Source organism: Neovison vison, chromosome 12 (assembly GCF_020171115.1).
Source record: "Neovison vison isolate M4711 chromosome 12, ASM_NN_V1, whole genome shotgun sequence".
NCBI classification, from domain to species: Eukaryota; Metazoa; Chordata; class Mammalia; order Carnivora; family Mustelidae; genus Neogale; species Neogale vison.
In genome coordinates, this window is record NC_058102.1 from 39,651,856 (window position 1) to 39,669,211 (window position 17,356).

General features: G+C 38.2%; 1 protein-coding gene across 3 annotated transcripts in view; it reads right to left on the bottom strand.

Moving 5' to 3' along the window:
• SYT1 (synaptotagmin 1) overlaps positions 1–17,356 on the bottom strand; it is a 543,714-nt gene that overhangs the window by 274,134 nt on the left and 252,224 nt on the right. The window contains exon 1 of one of the 3 annotated variants that reach the window (XM_044229382.1): positions 2,852–3,105. The exons of the other annotated variants lie outside the window; for them this stretch is intronic. The gene's annotated coding sequence lies outside the window, so the exon portion shown is untranslated. Of the gene's footprint in view, positions 1–2,851; positions 3,106–17,356 lie in introns of those variants that run through there. 3 annotated transcript variants of the gene reach the window in all.

Genomic DNA, 17,356 nt, shown 5'->3' on the forward strand with positions numbered 1-17,356 from the left:
ATAATGTGATGGTAGACTATCCTCTCTTCAAGAGTTTATTACAGTTACTATGCTATGCACATTTATATGTATTATTTAGTTTAATACTTATGAATATTCCAATGCTATGGAGTAAGGTTATGCTCTTTGGTTTCTATATTGGGAGACCCAGGCTTGGAGAGTTGCTAATACAACATTCTTGCTCTACGATGACTAGAGGGAGAGCAAATAGTTCAGGGTAAGGTTAGATTCTGACACTCTTGATTGTAAGAGGACCATGTGCCGAATATGATGCAGAATACTGACACGATAAAAATACAGAAAGTACCTTCTGGCTACCACTAAGTGGGATGGAAGGTTTTTGATTTTGGTGGTACAGGTTGTTATGGGCTATTTCCATCCTGGAAAGGTTAAGGAGAATTATTGCTAGTTAAAAATGAAAGTATATTGGAAACTTACCCCACATCTAAGTCCTCGGGAGACAAGATTTTCAAAACAAATTGAGCCAGGATGTGAAGAGGTTTTCTGATGTTTCCCACTGGGCGAGCAGTTGTTGTGACTGACCCAAGTAAGAGGGTCTGGTTGAAAAGATCACTTTCTCCTGCTATCTAAGTCATCTGTAAGTGGGAATTGTGCCACCTGGGCCATGGGTGCCTATGATCTGGGTGCTCTCGGAAATATCTTTTCATAGACAGTCAGAAGCTCCCTTCCCACATCCCAGGGTGGCCTGAGGAGATAATTAAACCATGCCCTTCTGGCCCATGGGAAAAAGAGTGTCTCACTAAGGAATGTTAGGGAAGAGACTTGGGTCATATGGTCTGTGTCTCTATTCTCTAAATCGTAAAGGCAATATTTTATGTAAGTTGTTGGATACATAATCCTTATTAACTGGCATTATTGACTCTGCTTTCCTGTCTGCCTTTGGAATTCAGGGGTTATAACTTTGGTGTTTTGACAGTATATTACATAGTTACTGTAATAGATAGCACTCTTTATTGATAGAAATTGAAAAGTAATTTGATCTATAGTAAAATGAGCTAATTTAGGAGGAAATGGCAGGTCAAAGAAGTGGTGATGGATATCACATTAGCAGAAGCCTATTGTGGTTAAGTGTAGTGTGCTTTATCTTCCCTTAATACCTCTCAAAAACTTTCTACTTAGTACTTCAGAAATCCATAAACATTGCACAAATTCAAACCACGATGTGAGAATGCTTCTCCCAATTGGTTTTCTGGCAGCATGTTAACATTTTAAGTCCTGAATTCAGACTTCAAGCTTTTGGTTTTAGAGAGCTCTGTAACCTGAGCTAGCATATTCTTTGAACATTAAACCGTGGGCCTCTACTCAGTACCTGTGTAAGGTAGTCTTATTAAATATTATTTTAAAGGTGGAAGTCAAGGAATATAACTTGCACTGAGCTCTCTTCCATTTGAACAGAGTTTGTGATTTTTAATGAAAGAGGAGAAAAAAAGCATATCTTCAGGAAACTGAGGATGGCTACTTGTTCTGATTTTGTGTTTTCAAAATAATACTCAGGATAAAATGACTGGGTTACAGGTGAAGCAGGACTTACATCAGCAGCAGTACCAATGTTTTCTTATATGGTGATGGCAGCCCATCAGGATTGAACACCCACCACTTCTGCAACTCTGTGTCCCCAATAAAAATGACAGTTGAGCTGAGAATAATGAAGCTTTTTTTTTCTTAGATGCCAAAGAAAGACACAACTTCAGTGTAACAAAGTAAGGATTTAAGCCAATAAAATCTGTCAGTGGACAAATTTACCCATCCTTGCCTCAAACAGGGCTAACATTATACTATTCACACACAAATGCTGCAAAAGACCACAATATAAAATTCTGAAAATACTTTAATTAAATTACTTTTCGGGTAACATGTTGTGTGGTAAGCGGTGCTTACTAGTACCATTGTTCCTATGGTAACAATTCTCCTAGCAACATGAAAAGATCTTGACAGGATCTGCTCTTGAGAATCCATTTTTGGAGTATCACCAGAGAAAACTGTATATTACTTTCTACACTAATCATCCATTTTTTTTTTTAAATTTTAATATAAGATTTTCTCCAAATCATGGACCCCACAGTGTTACATGGAAACAATCTAGGCTTTGAAGTTTTGTTATTTCCGCTGCTTAATTGCCCAAGGACAACTTGAGTTTGACCTCCTGTCTTAAAATGCTCCTGAGGCCAAAGGATATATCCTGCATGCCTTTTTGTTTTCTGTAAGCAAAAGTGACATTCCTCAAGCGTCTGGTGGCTAATACAAATCAAATCAACTCTTCTGTTTGCATCATACACAGGTATATTCCACGGTAAGTGAGAGAACTCTGAAAAGAATTGGTTCTCAAGTGATTAAAAGCAGTGACAGTCATTTTATCCTGCTGCTCAAAAGACAAATGAAAGTTCATATGAAATTGTGATATGCTTATAGTGTCTTATTTCTCCTCATTTTACTAATGGTCACATTTGATTGATTAAAATTTTCTTCACCTCCAAGCATTTTGCCAAATGGAAACATTCTATTCTATCTGTCTTAGTAAGTGACTGTCTCCTGGCATGTGAGATTAATAAAAAGTCTTATTGCTAAGTTTCTCATGGTTGGTCTACATGAAGGCTGATTTGTTTTCCTTTTCTCTGGCCATAGCTTTAGTTTACTTATCCCAGCCTTCCATGTATTTATTTCCATCTTTAAAACCTTCCAGAAAATGCACATTTTTAAGCCTTCGCATAAAAAGAGAAATGATGTTAATTTTCAAATAGCAGAGAAAGGCCTTCTTACTACTGAGAAATAACTTCTCAGTTATTTCTCAGTAGTAACTTCTGACTATTAGAATCGAGGGTGAGATGCTTACCTGGCTCTGGAATTCAGCATAGGTGTGCTGGAGCCTGCGTGAGCTGTGGAGTCCCCAGGTGCGGCACTGACCTGCACTTGGTGTCAGTCTGTCACCGATGATCCTGACATTTCCTGAGGCCCTTGCGTGAGATACCACCTAGGCAACAGCCACACAGGATGCCTACATGGTGCCTGGAATCTGTTTCCTCTCTGGCTCTCAGCAGTTCTGCTCAGGCCTCGCACAAGACAGCGACTCAGGCGCATTCAAGGGCATTCTCAGAGAAACAATATGCTAATTCTGGATCTCAAACTGCTGCTAGCTAAGCTGGATCCTGATGTACTTCAGGAGCCACCCTGAAGAAGGAAACCCAAGTCAATGACATATGCTGTTTAACCTAATGAATTATGCATCCTAATGCAATGTGTTCTTAAGTCCCCATGATACTCCTTAGAAGATACGGGATCAATAAGCTACAAAAAAAATCATGAAAGCAGTAGAAGCAGTGAATGTCATATCCTGGGCCCAACTTAATTAGGCCAAGTAACATATTTCTGGAATACACACACACATGCGTGCATGCACACACACACACACACACACACACACACACAATGTGTGTATAAAAAGACATAGTGTGTGTGTGTGTGTGTGTGTATGAAGCCATTTGTTTTAAAGCACTTTTACGTTTGCATGTATTGTTGTAAATAATATCTGGCCTTCCATTTCCAAGTAACCATTACTAGTATAAATATTTTTAGTCTTTACCCCAATTACTCAATCATCTCTTTTCACTGACAATGCTAGAACGTTGTTTTACTTGCTTTGTGCTATGACATGCAAAATAATGTCACTAGCCTATATGCCTCATGTTTTTCAAATGTGTAAAACGATATCAACACAATAGTATTAATGGAAACAAACAAAATAGATTGTTTTAATTAAATCGTCCATTTTAGCTTGTCTCATATATGCAACAGTGCATGTTTAAATAATAATTAAACTTAAGCAATAACTCATGTTTAAATAATAATTAAACTTAAGAAATAGTAAAGATACAAATAGATATTATTTGTACATTTTCAAAGAAGTGTGTTTTGGAAGAAATGGGGAATCTATGGTGTCCCAAGATACTAGAATACAAAATTCCTTTGGCCTAAATTAGGAAAAAGATAAGTATAAGAAGAGGTTCATGTATCCATTCGTATCTACATTGAATCTGACCAGATGAAGCAGGTATAGAAGGGGAGATGAGGATGAATAAACATAAGGAAGGGTGAAATATTTGTTGCTGAATGAGAAAACATTATAGAACTTTGATATCTGAAAGGAAACAGATGGCATACGTGCGTGTTTCCACAGATATAAATAGTCTGTGTTTTAATGAAACTCAGGATAGAAGGCAAGGGGAACAGGCTGGCCTACTTTTTAAAAGATGAACACTTAGGGAGTATCCTCCCATGACTCTGTGGCTTTGGCAGCCAGATCGTTCTGAGCTCAACCTGGCTGAGCTCAGGCTGGTGTAGTGACTAGAGCATTAGTGATGCCAAGTAGCCGTGGAGATTTTTTTGAGGGGGGCAAGGAGCCGATGTCCCCGTGGGGCTGCCAGCCTGTTTGCCTGTGGGCTTCTCCCTCTAAGACAACAAAGAATTTCAAATCCTAAGAGAGTAAATGCAAGCAGGATATAGACGGCTGATGGCCAGGCTTTAGTGTGCACAAGTCAACTTGGAGTTTGTAAAAATAACAATTCCCGGGTTGTATACCCAGAGATTAATGTTTAGTAGTAAATCTGGGGAGGCATCCAGAAACTCTGCAACTGATACCATTCCAGATGACTCTGCTGCATGGTAATGAAGCACCGAGTCTTTTATAAGTTGGTAGGCTTGGGTTCCAACTCATTCATTGGCTCTAAGGATTCAGTAGGAACTTAACTTTGCATATAGTAAGAACTAAATGTACTCCAGAGAAGTTAAATTGGTGTTCCCTTCAGACCAACTGTATACTGAAACCAGCTAGTAAAATCATACTAAAGGGGTGTTCTGTTAGAAAATGGCTTTTGGAGATACCCAGATTCCACTACAAAGAGAAACCTGACTCTGCTTTCTATTCCCGAAGAAGACAGGGGCTTCCTGGACAGTTTGTAGAAGAAGCTGTAGAGTCTAAAGTCGGTAGTCTTTCCCTTAATAGAAGCACATAGGTTATTAGCCTACATTTCCCTGGACTGTGCCGCATGCCCCATGTTCTGAAAGATTGTTGTGTAGCAAGACCTTGGCTATATTTCTAATGCTTGCAGGACCTCCCCCAGATGAAGTGAGTCTCTGGCAGCTGTGTGCCCCTCAGGGAAGCCAGGGGCAAGAGGAAAGCCATATGCTGCTGGTCTGCTCCCACTGTGCGGAGCCATTGTGTTTCTATTAATTTCAGCACACTTGCTAAATAAATTCAGGACTTTCTGTAGGTTCAGATGGTCTTTTCTTGCCAACCCCGAGTCCCCCTGAAATGCTGCATACATGGCAACACAAACTGCAGATAGGTTTTGTGAATAACTCAGTAGGTGAGGGATAGAACCACTGTCACCCAGTCGTTCGGCACCACGGCCTTGTTATTCTGCTTACTGGGTTGCCTGTGGGTGATACAGTTCTTTCCCCTGGGGTAAACCCCAGAGAGAAATGTCTTGTGTCAGTGAGGGAATCAGTCAAAACCAAATAACATCAAGCATTGTTACTTGGCCTACAATCTGGTTTTGGTAGAAGCCTATTTACATATTCGGGAATAGGTGCACCATGAAATCACAGAAAACGTGATAGAGAATGTAACATTGTAACTTCTCAAAAGCACTATTAAAATCAACTGTACATCTATATATATGGATATATATAGAGAGAGGACTATTAATCATCAGGGCATTTTTTTCCACAAAGTCCGAAAGAAAGAAAAATAACCATGGAGTACTCTGGTATAGTCATAGGCCTAAACAGAACCAGAAATTTATTTTGTGCCTCCCCCAAACGTTATAGGAACATGGGTATGTATTTATTGCCATGGTCAGAAATCATTTTTGGATGGGGAAACTGAAGTAGAACAGGCAATGAGACTGTCATCTGTGGCCTTTTAAGCTTGGCAAGGTCTAGATCTGAAACTCTCTCATCACTCGATCTCTGTGACTCTAAACATTCCCATTCTTGCTTCATTCTCAAGCCCTCAGCATTCCAGCCTTTACTCCTGTCTCCAGGTTCAAGCCTTCAACCTTTTGTCCTCAAACTGAGCTAACAGAATGAGGCTGTGAGCTGCCTCCTGCATGAGACCCAGGACGAAGAGCAAGGGTGGGAGGAGTCTCTGTGGAGAGACTGGGAGCTCCGAGACAGGCTTAGGTGATTCTGATGAAAGCAGTGTGCGGCCGAGCCGTATCAGAGCCCGTGCTGAAGGAAAAACCAGTGATACTGATCCTGCCTTATTTAACATTTGGGTATCTTGCTCATCATGGAATTTTGGATAAACTCTGATGTTAAAAAAACATTGCCTTAAAATATTGGGTATGTGATGACGGATTGTTTTGACACCATCTTAAATGTTATGCACGATGGAGGTGACTTACTTGCCTCATCCTGACTGCACCCTGACTAACATCTTGCAAAGTACAATGTACTAAACAAAATCCACAGTATGTGATACAGAGGTAAACATTAAAATGAAAGAAAGGGAAGAAATTCACATTTATTGAGAGCCTACTACATATATGTCAGATATTATATTTATATATATAAATATAACATATCACATCATATATATTTACTGTATAATATATATGTGTCTATAATATGTATGTGTTGATATATATTGGGCAGATATGCTATAACACACACACACACTCTCTCTCTCTCTCTCTCTCATTCTTTCTCTCTCATTTAATCCATTGGTTTTACATGTGAAAGATGAGAACAGAATAGTTTGGAAAGGTTAGATAACTAGTCCAAAGTGCAGGGCTGGGGTCGAAAGGAGAAGGTGAATGGAAATCAGGGTAATGTGTTTATAAATTGAGAGTAAATCATAAACACTATTGGAACAATAATTATTGGTGGTGTAGCATGTGGGAAATGCAACAAAATATCATTCAAGTTTTTTTTATTAAAGAGCAATGTTTATACCTCTTTCACTGAAATTAAATATATAAACTTGATGCTGAGAATATAAGTTTCTAATGTTACCCTTTCAAAATTTTACAGGAAATTTTTTGGTTACACATGATTTCTCAAGTTCTTAGATTGAATTACTGCTTTTTTAGCAGTTCTTTTTGTGTAACCCAGTACTATTTAGTGTGCTTTGAGATGGAAGTAAAAATATTTAAATGTCAGAGAGCTTCAGAGGTGAAGTATTTCTCTATTAATCAGTACTGGTGAAAGCTATATGAGTTAGAGGCAAGATCGGGGGAATCAATATTAATTATTTATGTTGCTCTTCTTGTCATGCTGAAATAAATATCTATGAATGACGTGATGGTTAAATCAGTATGTGTTGGGGCTTGAGAAAGGACATGAATATCTATGATCATATTTTTATGCATTACTCCTTGCAGAGTGGAATAAATATCTGCTAACAACATGACAGCAAAGAGATTTGTGCAGGGATAAAGAAAGAAATATCCATAGTCAATACAAAAGCAGGATTGTACACAGAAATACCGGTGCTGGAAAAGGTCAGCAATGCTCACAAAAGGTTAATAAGATACTGAATATTTAAAGAAATAAAATAGAGAATTAGAGCTAAATATAATTTTTTTCATTTAAGATCGAAGAATATACACTGAAATGTTAATGAATTAAGAATTAAAAAACAAAAAGGATCAAGAATTTATTTGTACACTGATGGTTTAATTTTCAATATTTTCAAAGGTACCTGAGAGGGAGCACAGAGAAAGGATAAAATTTTACTGTTAGGAGTCCGGCGGTCTTTGTTTGGGGGAACAGCTTTTGTCATTTAGACTTTATGATTTAGGAGAGGTGCTTAAGTTCTCTGAGCCACATTATTCTTGTGTAATTGTGGGTCATGATAGCTAATTTATGAGATGGTCATGAATATTAATGACATAAAGTGCCAAACACTAAAAAAGTTCCAGGTACAATACCTGAAGTGTATCAGTTATTCAATAAACGGTGGACCTAATTGTTCTTGCTGTTTTTTGGATGCAAAGGAATACTATTTTAGAAAAAAATATTTGACATGACCTACAGAAATGACTATGCATAACTTGCATACATGGAATAATGAAAATAATTGATATTTTTCCTATTCCCCAAACAAAGTCATACCTGCAGAATTAAAAATGGAGAGGAAAATCAATTTAAAATGCAGAGGGAGCCCATATTTAAAATTGACTAGTTGCCTTTATAATTAATGAAAAGCTTGATTTTTTTCCCCCTCTAAATACAACAGACTTAACCACTTACATGAAATAACCTCTAGATTTTTCTTTTGGTTTAACAAAAGTAGTAAGTTACTGACCAAGAAGAAATACTTCAGCAAAAAATGCATTGGGTAACATTAAAAAATGAAAATTAGAGAGATAGACTAGCTACCTTCAATAATAATGAAAATATTATTAGGATACTATATGTTGTTAGAAGCTATGGAAAATAGTGTTAATAGTAATGTGCAAATACAGAAAAAAAAATCTCGGGGGAATAGAGGTCTGTTTGCAATCAGGAAATAACTCTCCCAAGCGCATTCGTGTGTAATACCTGAAGTTTGTTGTTGGTCAAGGCTGGCAATATAAGGCATATAAGGCGGTGGTCGACAAAATGACTCCAGGATCCTCATGTTTGGTTTCTAATCCCAGCCTCGCCTCTTGTGAGCCGAGGGGTCTTGGACAAGTCACTTAACTTCTCCATGTCTCTTGTGTGTGTGGAAAAATGAGGTAACATACCAACCTCATAATATTGTATGAGGTTTAACCAAGGTAATGCAGCCAGCAGACAACGTGTGGTTGTTAATAAGAGCTTGATAGAGAGCTGCTGAAAGGATGTCTACTCTACTAACGGGAATTTATTTTTATAAGAATGGAAAAGGAAGTGTTTTTCTGTCTGAATGTTAAATTTAAAAATAAAAGTATTTATTCTAAACATAAACATATTTTTCAGGCTGAGTTGAACTCAGACCAACCCCTTTCAGGCATCCAGGAAATTTCCAGGCCGTGCTGTCTCAGGCTTCCATTCTGGGCTTCAGAGCAATGGCATGGCTTGGAGTAAAAGCTTGCCGCTTGGGTTTTCTTCCTCCAGGTCAGAGAGCAAAAGCTTTTAGTGAACACTTTATTTTAATTACTCTTGCCAGAATTTTATTTGTTCAGAAATTCGACCATTCCAGAAAATCCCCCCCAAACCCAAATTCAACCATTCCCCCAAAATACCCAAATTCTACTTCTGCTAAGAGAATGAGCATCCATTTACCACCACCAACCCCCATCTCCTGGAAGCCCTGAAAATAAAAGCACAATGGAGATTGAGCTGATGTCTTTTACCAGTCAAATCAAGATGCTCATGTCAACTAAGCGGCCATTTCCCACTCAAATTTCTTATTCTTCCTTATCACAGAATTTAACGCTGAATAATAATTTCATGACATTCAATCTTGCCTCCCCAATAGATTGTAATTTCTTTAATCTTGAACTTCAATCATGTCCAACCTGGTGGTAGACACTTGGTAGATACTCAGTGAAACCTTGATACTTATTTATTATTACCTGAGAAAAGTTTAGACTCATTTTCTGCTTATATAGAAATAGAAAAACTATCTATGGAAATCAAGGGATGAAATGTGATTAGCGGACATACACATTCGCCAAGTCACATGCAACCTAAAAATGTATGTATTTTTAAAAGCCTTGAATGCAAAATAAAGGAGCATTCTATACTAGTACAGGCAATGACTTTGAAAGTTCAGCTTCCTACTTTCATGAAGCCACAATCAAATCTTGCTATGTACCAGTCATCAGAGTGCGAAATCTTCATCGTTACCCTGACATTTCATTTAGCTTCTGCTGAATACTCAGTCAATTCTTCCAAATTCAGAAAAATGCTCCTCGGCATTTACCTTGTCATTTTGATGAGGCTATACATCCCACAATCAAATAGAAATTGCCAGGCCTCCTTTTCTTTTATAGTAATTCAACGATGCCTTTGTAAACCTAAATTACTTGCATTGATTGGTGAAAATGATTTATTACTTTTTTCACACTTCCATATTGCTTAGGTAGAGGAAGATGTAATTACCCAGTTTACATATACACAACACTGTTTTTAAAACTTTTACACTTAAAGTGGAGATAGATTTGGGTTTGACACCATGCAACAAGGAAAATACAGTCTATGAGATTTGAGGCAATTTACTGAGTCACAGTGAAATCGGAATGGACTTTCTATTGGAAAGAGTGGCAGAAAATTGTCAGCAGGACTGGCACTACCAGATTGAAGAATAACAGATAATTTCTGGTATCTGAAGCCTGTAATCTATAGATATGGATGGCTACCAAATCCACAATTCTGTCTAGGCCTCTCTCCTTAGTTCTGGTCTGTTCGTTGGAGATTTATACCAAATGGCCTGCTGTTTCTTCAACCTCCAACTCTCTAAAATTGCACTCTTCATCTTTCCTTTCAATACTGGTTACTTTGTTCACCTTTCCTATTCCTGTCAAAGTCACCATTATTTCCTCAGGCACTGAGAGGCAGGAGTGACATTGACATTTTCTTGTATATGAGGCAGCCATTGGATTCTGTGATTCCTCTTCGGGACGACCTTTCATACCTAACCCTTTTCCATTCTGGCTGGTTCCTCCCAAGTTCAGTTCTGTCATCCCATCCTTGCAGGGAGCAATGCCAAACAGGAATGATGATAAAGCAAATCCTTTTGTTCAAGGAAACTTTTAATAACATTTGTCCAATAGGAACAAAAATCACTGTAGTAAACCCACATTCCAAATTATTGTACCTACTTGACTTCAAAGGAAACAAAAGGGGATCTTCAACTTAGAAGGAAAAAAAAAACCCAACTTCAACTAAATTAGAGTAGCTCCATACATATCCAGTTACCTCTACTTTCTTTTCTTCTTTACCCCAATTCATGATAGGCCCTTTCATTAGACTAATATTCCTGCAACACATCAGTATTTCTTATCTCTGATAAAATCAGCCTTTCAAAGTGACTGGTTGTTTTTAACTGCCCCTATAGAGAACAGCCCAAAGAAATATTTCACTTCTTAAGTTTATTTTAGAAATTAGATGGTATGGTATTTGCATTCTGTAAGGTCAACAAGGATATGTTACTTCACTGTTGGTCTTCTACAAGTTCATATTTGGCTTATAACACAGTTGAGTGTCTGTGTTGTTTGGTTACAATTGAGAAACTAGTTAAAATTTATATGAAAATTGAACAAGTGTTTTAGAATCCCCAAATCTTTTTTTTTTTGAAGAGTCCTAGGATTTATTAGAGCGTAGTTACATAAATATCTAGAATAGATCATCTGTAAGGAGCTTCCGCACTCTAATATTCTGTGCCTTGTAAGTTCCCACCTGCCGCCACACATAAATAAATCATCTGATAAAAATGAAGGACAGGGTTATGGGACAGACTAAGTCAAATCCAAAGAGTTTAGACTTAGAAGGACCTTAAAAGGCCAGCTTCCCTTCTGACTACTTTCTAGATGGGGAAATTGGGGACCATAGAGAAGTGCAACAATTTTTCAGAGCTGCTTAACAGGACTGTCACAGTCCTTGTGCCCGGAAGGCAGCGTGGGCTTCATCTTTGTGCCGGTCCCCGCTGACATGCCCAGGCCCCTGAAAGTCATGTGGCATGACCCTGGGGAATGACATGCCCTTTGGGGGTGTGCATCACAGCTGAGGAATCTGCAGCTGAGGAAACCCAACTCTTACAATGGGATCCAGGGAGATCCTTTACAAGCTTGCTTTGACTTTTGCTCTGGTTGTATAGCTTCAAGAGCAGTCAGCCATACAAACATTCTCGAAAAGACTTGGAACTAGGCACCTGCCTTCTGTGCTCTCAGGGTGTGCAGAAACATGACCCCTATGAACCGTCTTTGAGCAATATGATGATGCGTCTCTGTTAATTTGGAGATGGTGGACGATCTGTATGAGATGGCAAATGATAGGTAATGGCTGTTATTACTAACGTGACTGTGTGTTCCAGTTTGCCCATGGCATAGCCTGGTGTAGAGCAATGACGATCTTGTTTTAGCACTGCCTCTCACTCTCAGAAGTGTCCTACTTTAGTACGTAAGTTATAGAGTCACCTAGTAATAGCTCACTGTGAAAACACGTTCAATATTAAAAAAGAATCCTTTCCAGATGATCATAAAAATTCTTCTTAGCAGACTATGACTAAACATGCAAGAATTCCTGGTGAATTTTAGCAAATTTCCCAAGTTTTTATGTATAAAGAAGAAAAAAGTTGACTTGTTTATACAAGGGCTTCTGAGAAAGAACTGCAAACTTTTAAACTAAAATATAATTTGGGTTTGTTGTGTGTGTGTAATTCTCTCCATCTGTCCATTTGCAGACGTCTATGCCCATTTGCAAAATAATACATTTCTGAAAATGTTTAGAATATACCCACTTGAGTCATCTTAGGTATAACTTTATATTCCATCCAAAGCCTTGTGACTTAAATGGATTTTTACACATTTATACTTAGACTCACTTATTAAAAGCCTCTTTTGGTATGCTGCTAACAGGTATCAGTAAGTCTTCTGATCTAAATTGCAAAATTTAACCCAGCGATTACTGACCACTTTTACTTTCTTTAACACACTTTCAAATACAAAATCTTAGTTGACACTCACATCAAATATGGTGAGTGAGGTAGTATATTTTTCAGTACAATTTCTCCTAGAGTACAACAATATTCCCAAGTAGCTTTAGAAAAGCACCCATGGTCAGTGCACTGTTCAATTCCTTCAGGAATTCATTCAATTCCTTCAGTTCCTTCACTGTTCAATTTTCTTTCTTTCAGTAGAACTTTCATCCAACTGACTATGCTCTTATAAACCCAAGAGAGAGTTTTTGGCTTTACATGCATCTGTGTCTTTTATCTCTTACTCATGGCAAATTGTGTCCTGGTCGCCATTGTATCTTATAGCTTGTTCTGCTCAGTATTTTTTTTTTCTTTTTTTTTTTGCTCAAGCAAAAATTAAGGTATACATTACCAATTCAAAGTAGAACAAGAATTGTAAAAAGTTTGTGTTTCATACTACAACAATTGTTGTGACCTTTTGTTTGACAATGTATTTCTAAAATTTTTAATCAAAGTACTCATAAAGGCAAAGGGGAAATAATACATAACATTGAGAGATTCTGGGGGACTGTAACCCAAGGTCACTCTTTTCTAACATAAAATCACATTGAAGGCTTGAGTTTCTTCTAAGAAATATGTATGAACTTTCCAACTTATTTTATAATATATTTGTAAACTTTGGAGTAGAAACATAAAGAACAACTTTCAAATATTTGAAGATCTATAGAATTTCTAGAAAAATGTACCAGGTTTGTCTTGCAACCTGAGTACACCATGCTGTATGCAGTCTGAAAAACATAGGTTTAAAACATAAACACAAGTGTGCTTGGTTATAATTCAAACACCAGACAGAGTTCTAAGAATTTCCTTCCTTACCCTAAATTTCAGATTGTGATTTTTTTTCATAGTTTATTCACCCCATAACTATCTATCTATCTGTCTGTCTGTCTATCTATCTATCATCTCTCTGGCTTGATAGCTGATTTCTAAGTAGCTACATTTAAACAATATTAAATGATATTAATTACTTTCACCAACATGATTCAACATTTATTCCTAAGGAAGGGCCCCTTCCGTTGTCCTTAATAAGTAAAAACAAGATAATCTTTTTTTTTTTTAACTTTCCTATCAGCTTTTATTCTTGTATGTGGCAGATTAAAGACAGCTGGAAACAGTCACATCAGGGCAGGATTCTGGTAGCGTGTGAAGCCTCAGGGAATGGCTCTGCTCCAAGCTAAGGGCGAGAGAAGGAAATGGACATGCTGACCTGCTCTGTGGTAGGCACCTTCATGCCCACTGTTCTGCTCCATCCTCACGACAGCTTCGTTCAAGACTGACTTAGTGGGGCGCCTGGGTGGCTCAGTGGGTTAAGCCGCTGCCTTCGGCTCAGGTCATGATCTCAGGGTCCTGGGATCGAGTCCCGCATCGGGCTCTCTGCTCAGCAGGGAGCCTGCTTCCTCCTCTCTCTCTGCCTGCCTCTCTGCCTACTTGTGATCTCTCTCTGTCAAATAAATAAATAAAATCTTTAAAAAAAAAAAAAAGAAAAAAAAGACTTACTTAGTATCCTCACATCATTCCTCTGAGCTAGGTCCTATCATTATTCCCATTAGAGGTGAGGAATCTAAGCTTTACAAATATTAAGTAGCTTACTCATATTCATGTAGCTGTGCTTGGCAAACTCAGATGCAATCCAAACCAAACTTTCCTTAAAGCGCTTGCTGCTAACAGTGCTGAACTCTGAACTTCAGTTTATTTCATGATGGAAATTGAACTTCTGTTTTTTTTTCCCCCCCACCATATCTTTCTTGCAACCAGTACTAAACTAATGCAAAGATTAAAGGTTGGCCAGAAAGCCAGTGTGTGACTGGGACTAAATTTATCTTTGAGTTGTAAGACTGTGGAGAAACTTGTATTTAACCAGAGTTTGTTTCTGCCTCTGGAAAGAATATTCTGATGAGCAGCTTCGGTGACAGGGTGAGACTTTGAAGCATTAAGGGATGATGCTTCAGTACAAAAAATGTCATTTGTCTGCTTTTAATGGAAGGTAGGTCTAGATTATTCCCGAGTTTTTATATTAGTGAAAAAGATAGGAAACTTTGGGGCCACATCTTCATTGTATGAGATAACAGAGGGAACCCTGAGAGATGCCGCCCGCAGAGCTCTGACAGCCTCCCCCTGATGAAGCGTGGTCCTAGGTAGGAGTCTTGCATGAATTTGAGTAACACGGAATCGTAATCATATAGCAGAGGCACTAATTCTCAAGTTGAAAGCCCGAGGTTTCCTGAATTCATTACTAAAACCCCAAGGTTGACAACCCCAGAATTCACATAATTGGTTGGCCCTACCCTAACTACAGTCTTGGTAACAGAGTCACTGTTCCAGTAGTTTTCACTCCACTGCCCCCTTTCTACCAGCTCATTCAGTAATTGAGGACATCTGGGACCCTGTCTTACTCTGGGTCTAAAAATACATCTCACTAACACCATTTTGAGGTGTCCGGATAGACACTCTAAATGAGATCATTTGACACGGCATATGTAATTCCGCCAAAGTGGTTGTTGGGCTGGAGTCGCTTACGTGACAATGCCATCATATTATAAAGCAATTTAAATAGTGCCTTTCTCTTTTTCTCTCTCCGTCTCTCTCTCTCTCTCTCTCTCTCTCACACACACACACACACACACACACATACAGGCTTACATAATAAAGATAGAAGCCATATTTTAAATGTGCTGGTAATTAGTTTTTGCCAGTTTCTGAAATCCAATAACTAAGGGCTTTACTCTTCTAAATGATAGACTTTGTTGTTTTACTATTTACTCATTTAACAAGCAGTCACTAAATTCTTTCTTCATGCCATACAGTAGTGAGCAAAAGAAAGTCTCCGGTCTCATGGGAGCTTGCATTCCAATGGTTTGAGAAGGACACTAAACAGATAGATGTCCCATGGTGATAACAAGTGCTCTGAAGAAAATAAAGGTCAGAAAAACTGGATGGGCCGTTATGGGGTGGGCAAGGATGTTATGAAAGGCATCTTTGGCAAGGTGGATTTTTTTTTTTTAATTTATTTATCAGAGAGAGAGAGAGAGGGGAGAGAGGGAGCACAGGCAGACAGAATGGCAGGCAGAGGCAGAGGGAGAAGCAGGCTCCCTGCCGAGCAAGGAGCCTGATGTGGGACTCGATCCCAGGATGCTGGGATCATGACCTGAGCCGAAGGCAGCTGCTTAATCAACTGAGCCACCCAGGCGTTGCTGGCAAGGTGGATTTTGAATAGAGACCAGAGAGAACCTGTGAAAGCTCGTTTTCCAGGAAGAGTGCATATTCCTGTTTTGGGAATATCACAAACCTATTGACAACGTGATATTGACATTAGAGCAGTCGAGAAAATCACAGGTTTTTTTTTTTTTCATGTTTTAAGTTTTGTGTAAGTAATACAAGAGCTATGAACATTTTTGTTACTTTAAAATGTCTGTCAAGGAAGAACAGAATCCTGAATTAGAAAGAAAAAAAAAACTGGCTTGTTATTTTCCACTTACACAGTTTTTAAGGGTTTCTATCCAATTTTCTTGAGGGTTTTGTGATTTAATTTTCTGAGATAAAGTGGTCTGCTAAACCCTAAGACATATACCAAAGATGGAGTGGATTAGTCTCTATTAGAAAGAACAAGAATCAAGGGTGTGTATGTTGATGCTGTATAGTCCTTATGAAAAATAAAAATCACACAACGGTAGAGAATGGAGAAGAAACACTTAATGTATTCCCCCCCACTCAATTGTTTCTACTTCTCTCCCTTATCTTTCACAATGTCTAAACTTTTTTTTCTCCCTTTAACCTCATTTGAAGTGAATTGAGACCTTTACTAATACTAACACTACTCCATACTTCCTGAATTTTTATGGTCTGGACCTTTGATAATCTCAAAAAGGAATAGGGATGTAATCATCTAGTCACCAAATTAAAAAAAAAATCCCCCTTCCATATGTATGTGTATGCAAACACATATACATTCATATATATACAATGTATTCAACCGCTACCTGGAGGATTTTCTATCAGAAGCAGAGAACATACCATGGAATAAAGATGCTGGTAATGGTGATGAAAAAAAGTACTCATATTAGGCTCTCTTATTCCCAGGTCATCTATAGTTTGTCTAAGTCTTTCCTCATGTCCTTGGGTTTGGTATCATAATTTTCTTTTCAGGTTGGGGAATGGAAGTTCTGAGAGGTTGGGTATTGCCTCCAAGTTGATACAACAAAAATGTTGCAAAGAGTATATTCTAACACTGGGTATCTATCCTATTTCTGTTATATCCCATTGGTGCCAGAGAATTCTTCCCTAAGGTAGGCTACATAATTTTGAAAGGTGATATATTTCTGCCTTTTTTAGAGTAGAGTAAATAATGTGAGTTTTAGAGAGTTAATCCTGGTCTATCTATAAGAGTTTCATTTGAAACTTTCACTGTGGCTTTAGTCTGTGAATACATGGGGGTGTGGCAAGCATTCAGTACATAGATGCAGGTTCTTGTCCTATGCCTGGAACATCATATGTGTTTGACAAGTGTTAGCTAAAAACATGACAAGAGCAACCACAAAAATAGAAGCAGGGTGAAAAGGGTATTTCTCCCACCAGTGTCTGTAAGAGTTCTTAATTAGCTCCCTCTTCACTTCATTGAAGAATGAAGCTATTCAGTGTTTCTTGTTGTCAATTTACTGGCCATAGAAGCAGGAACTT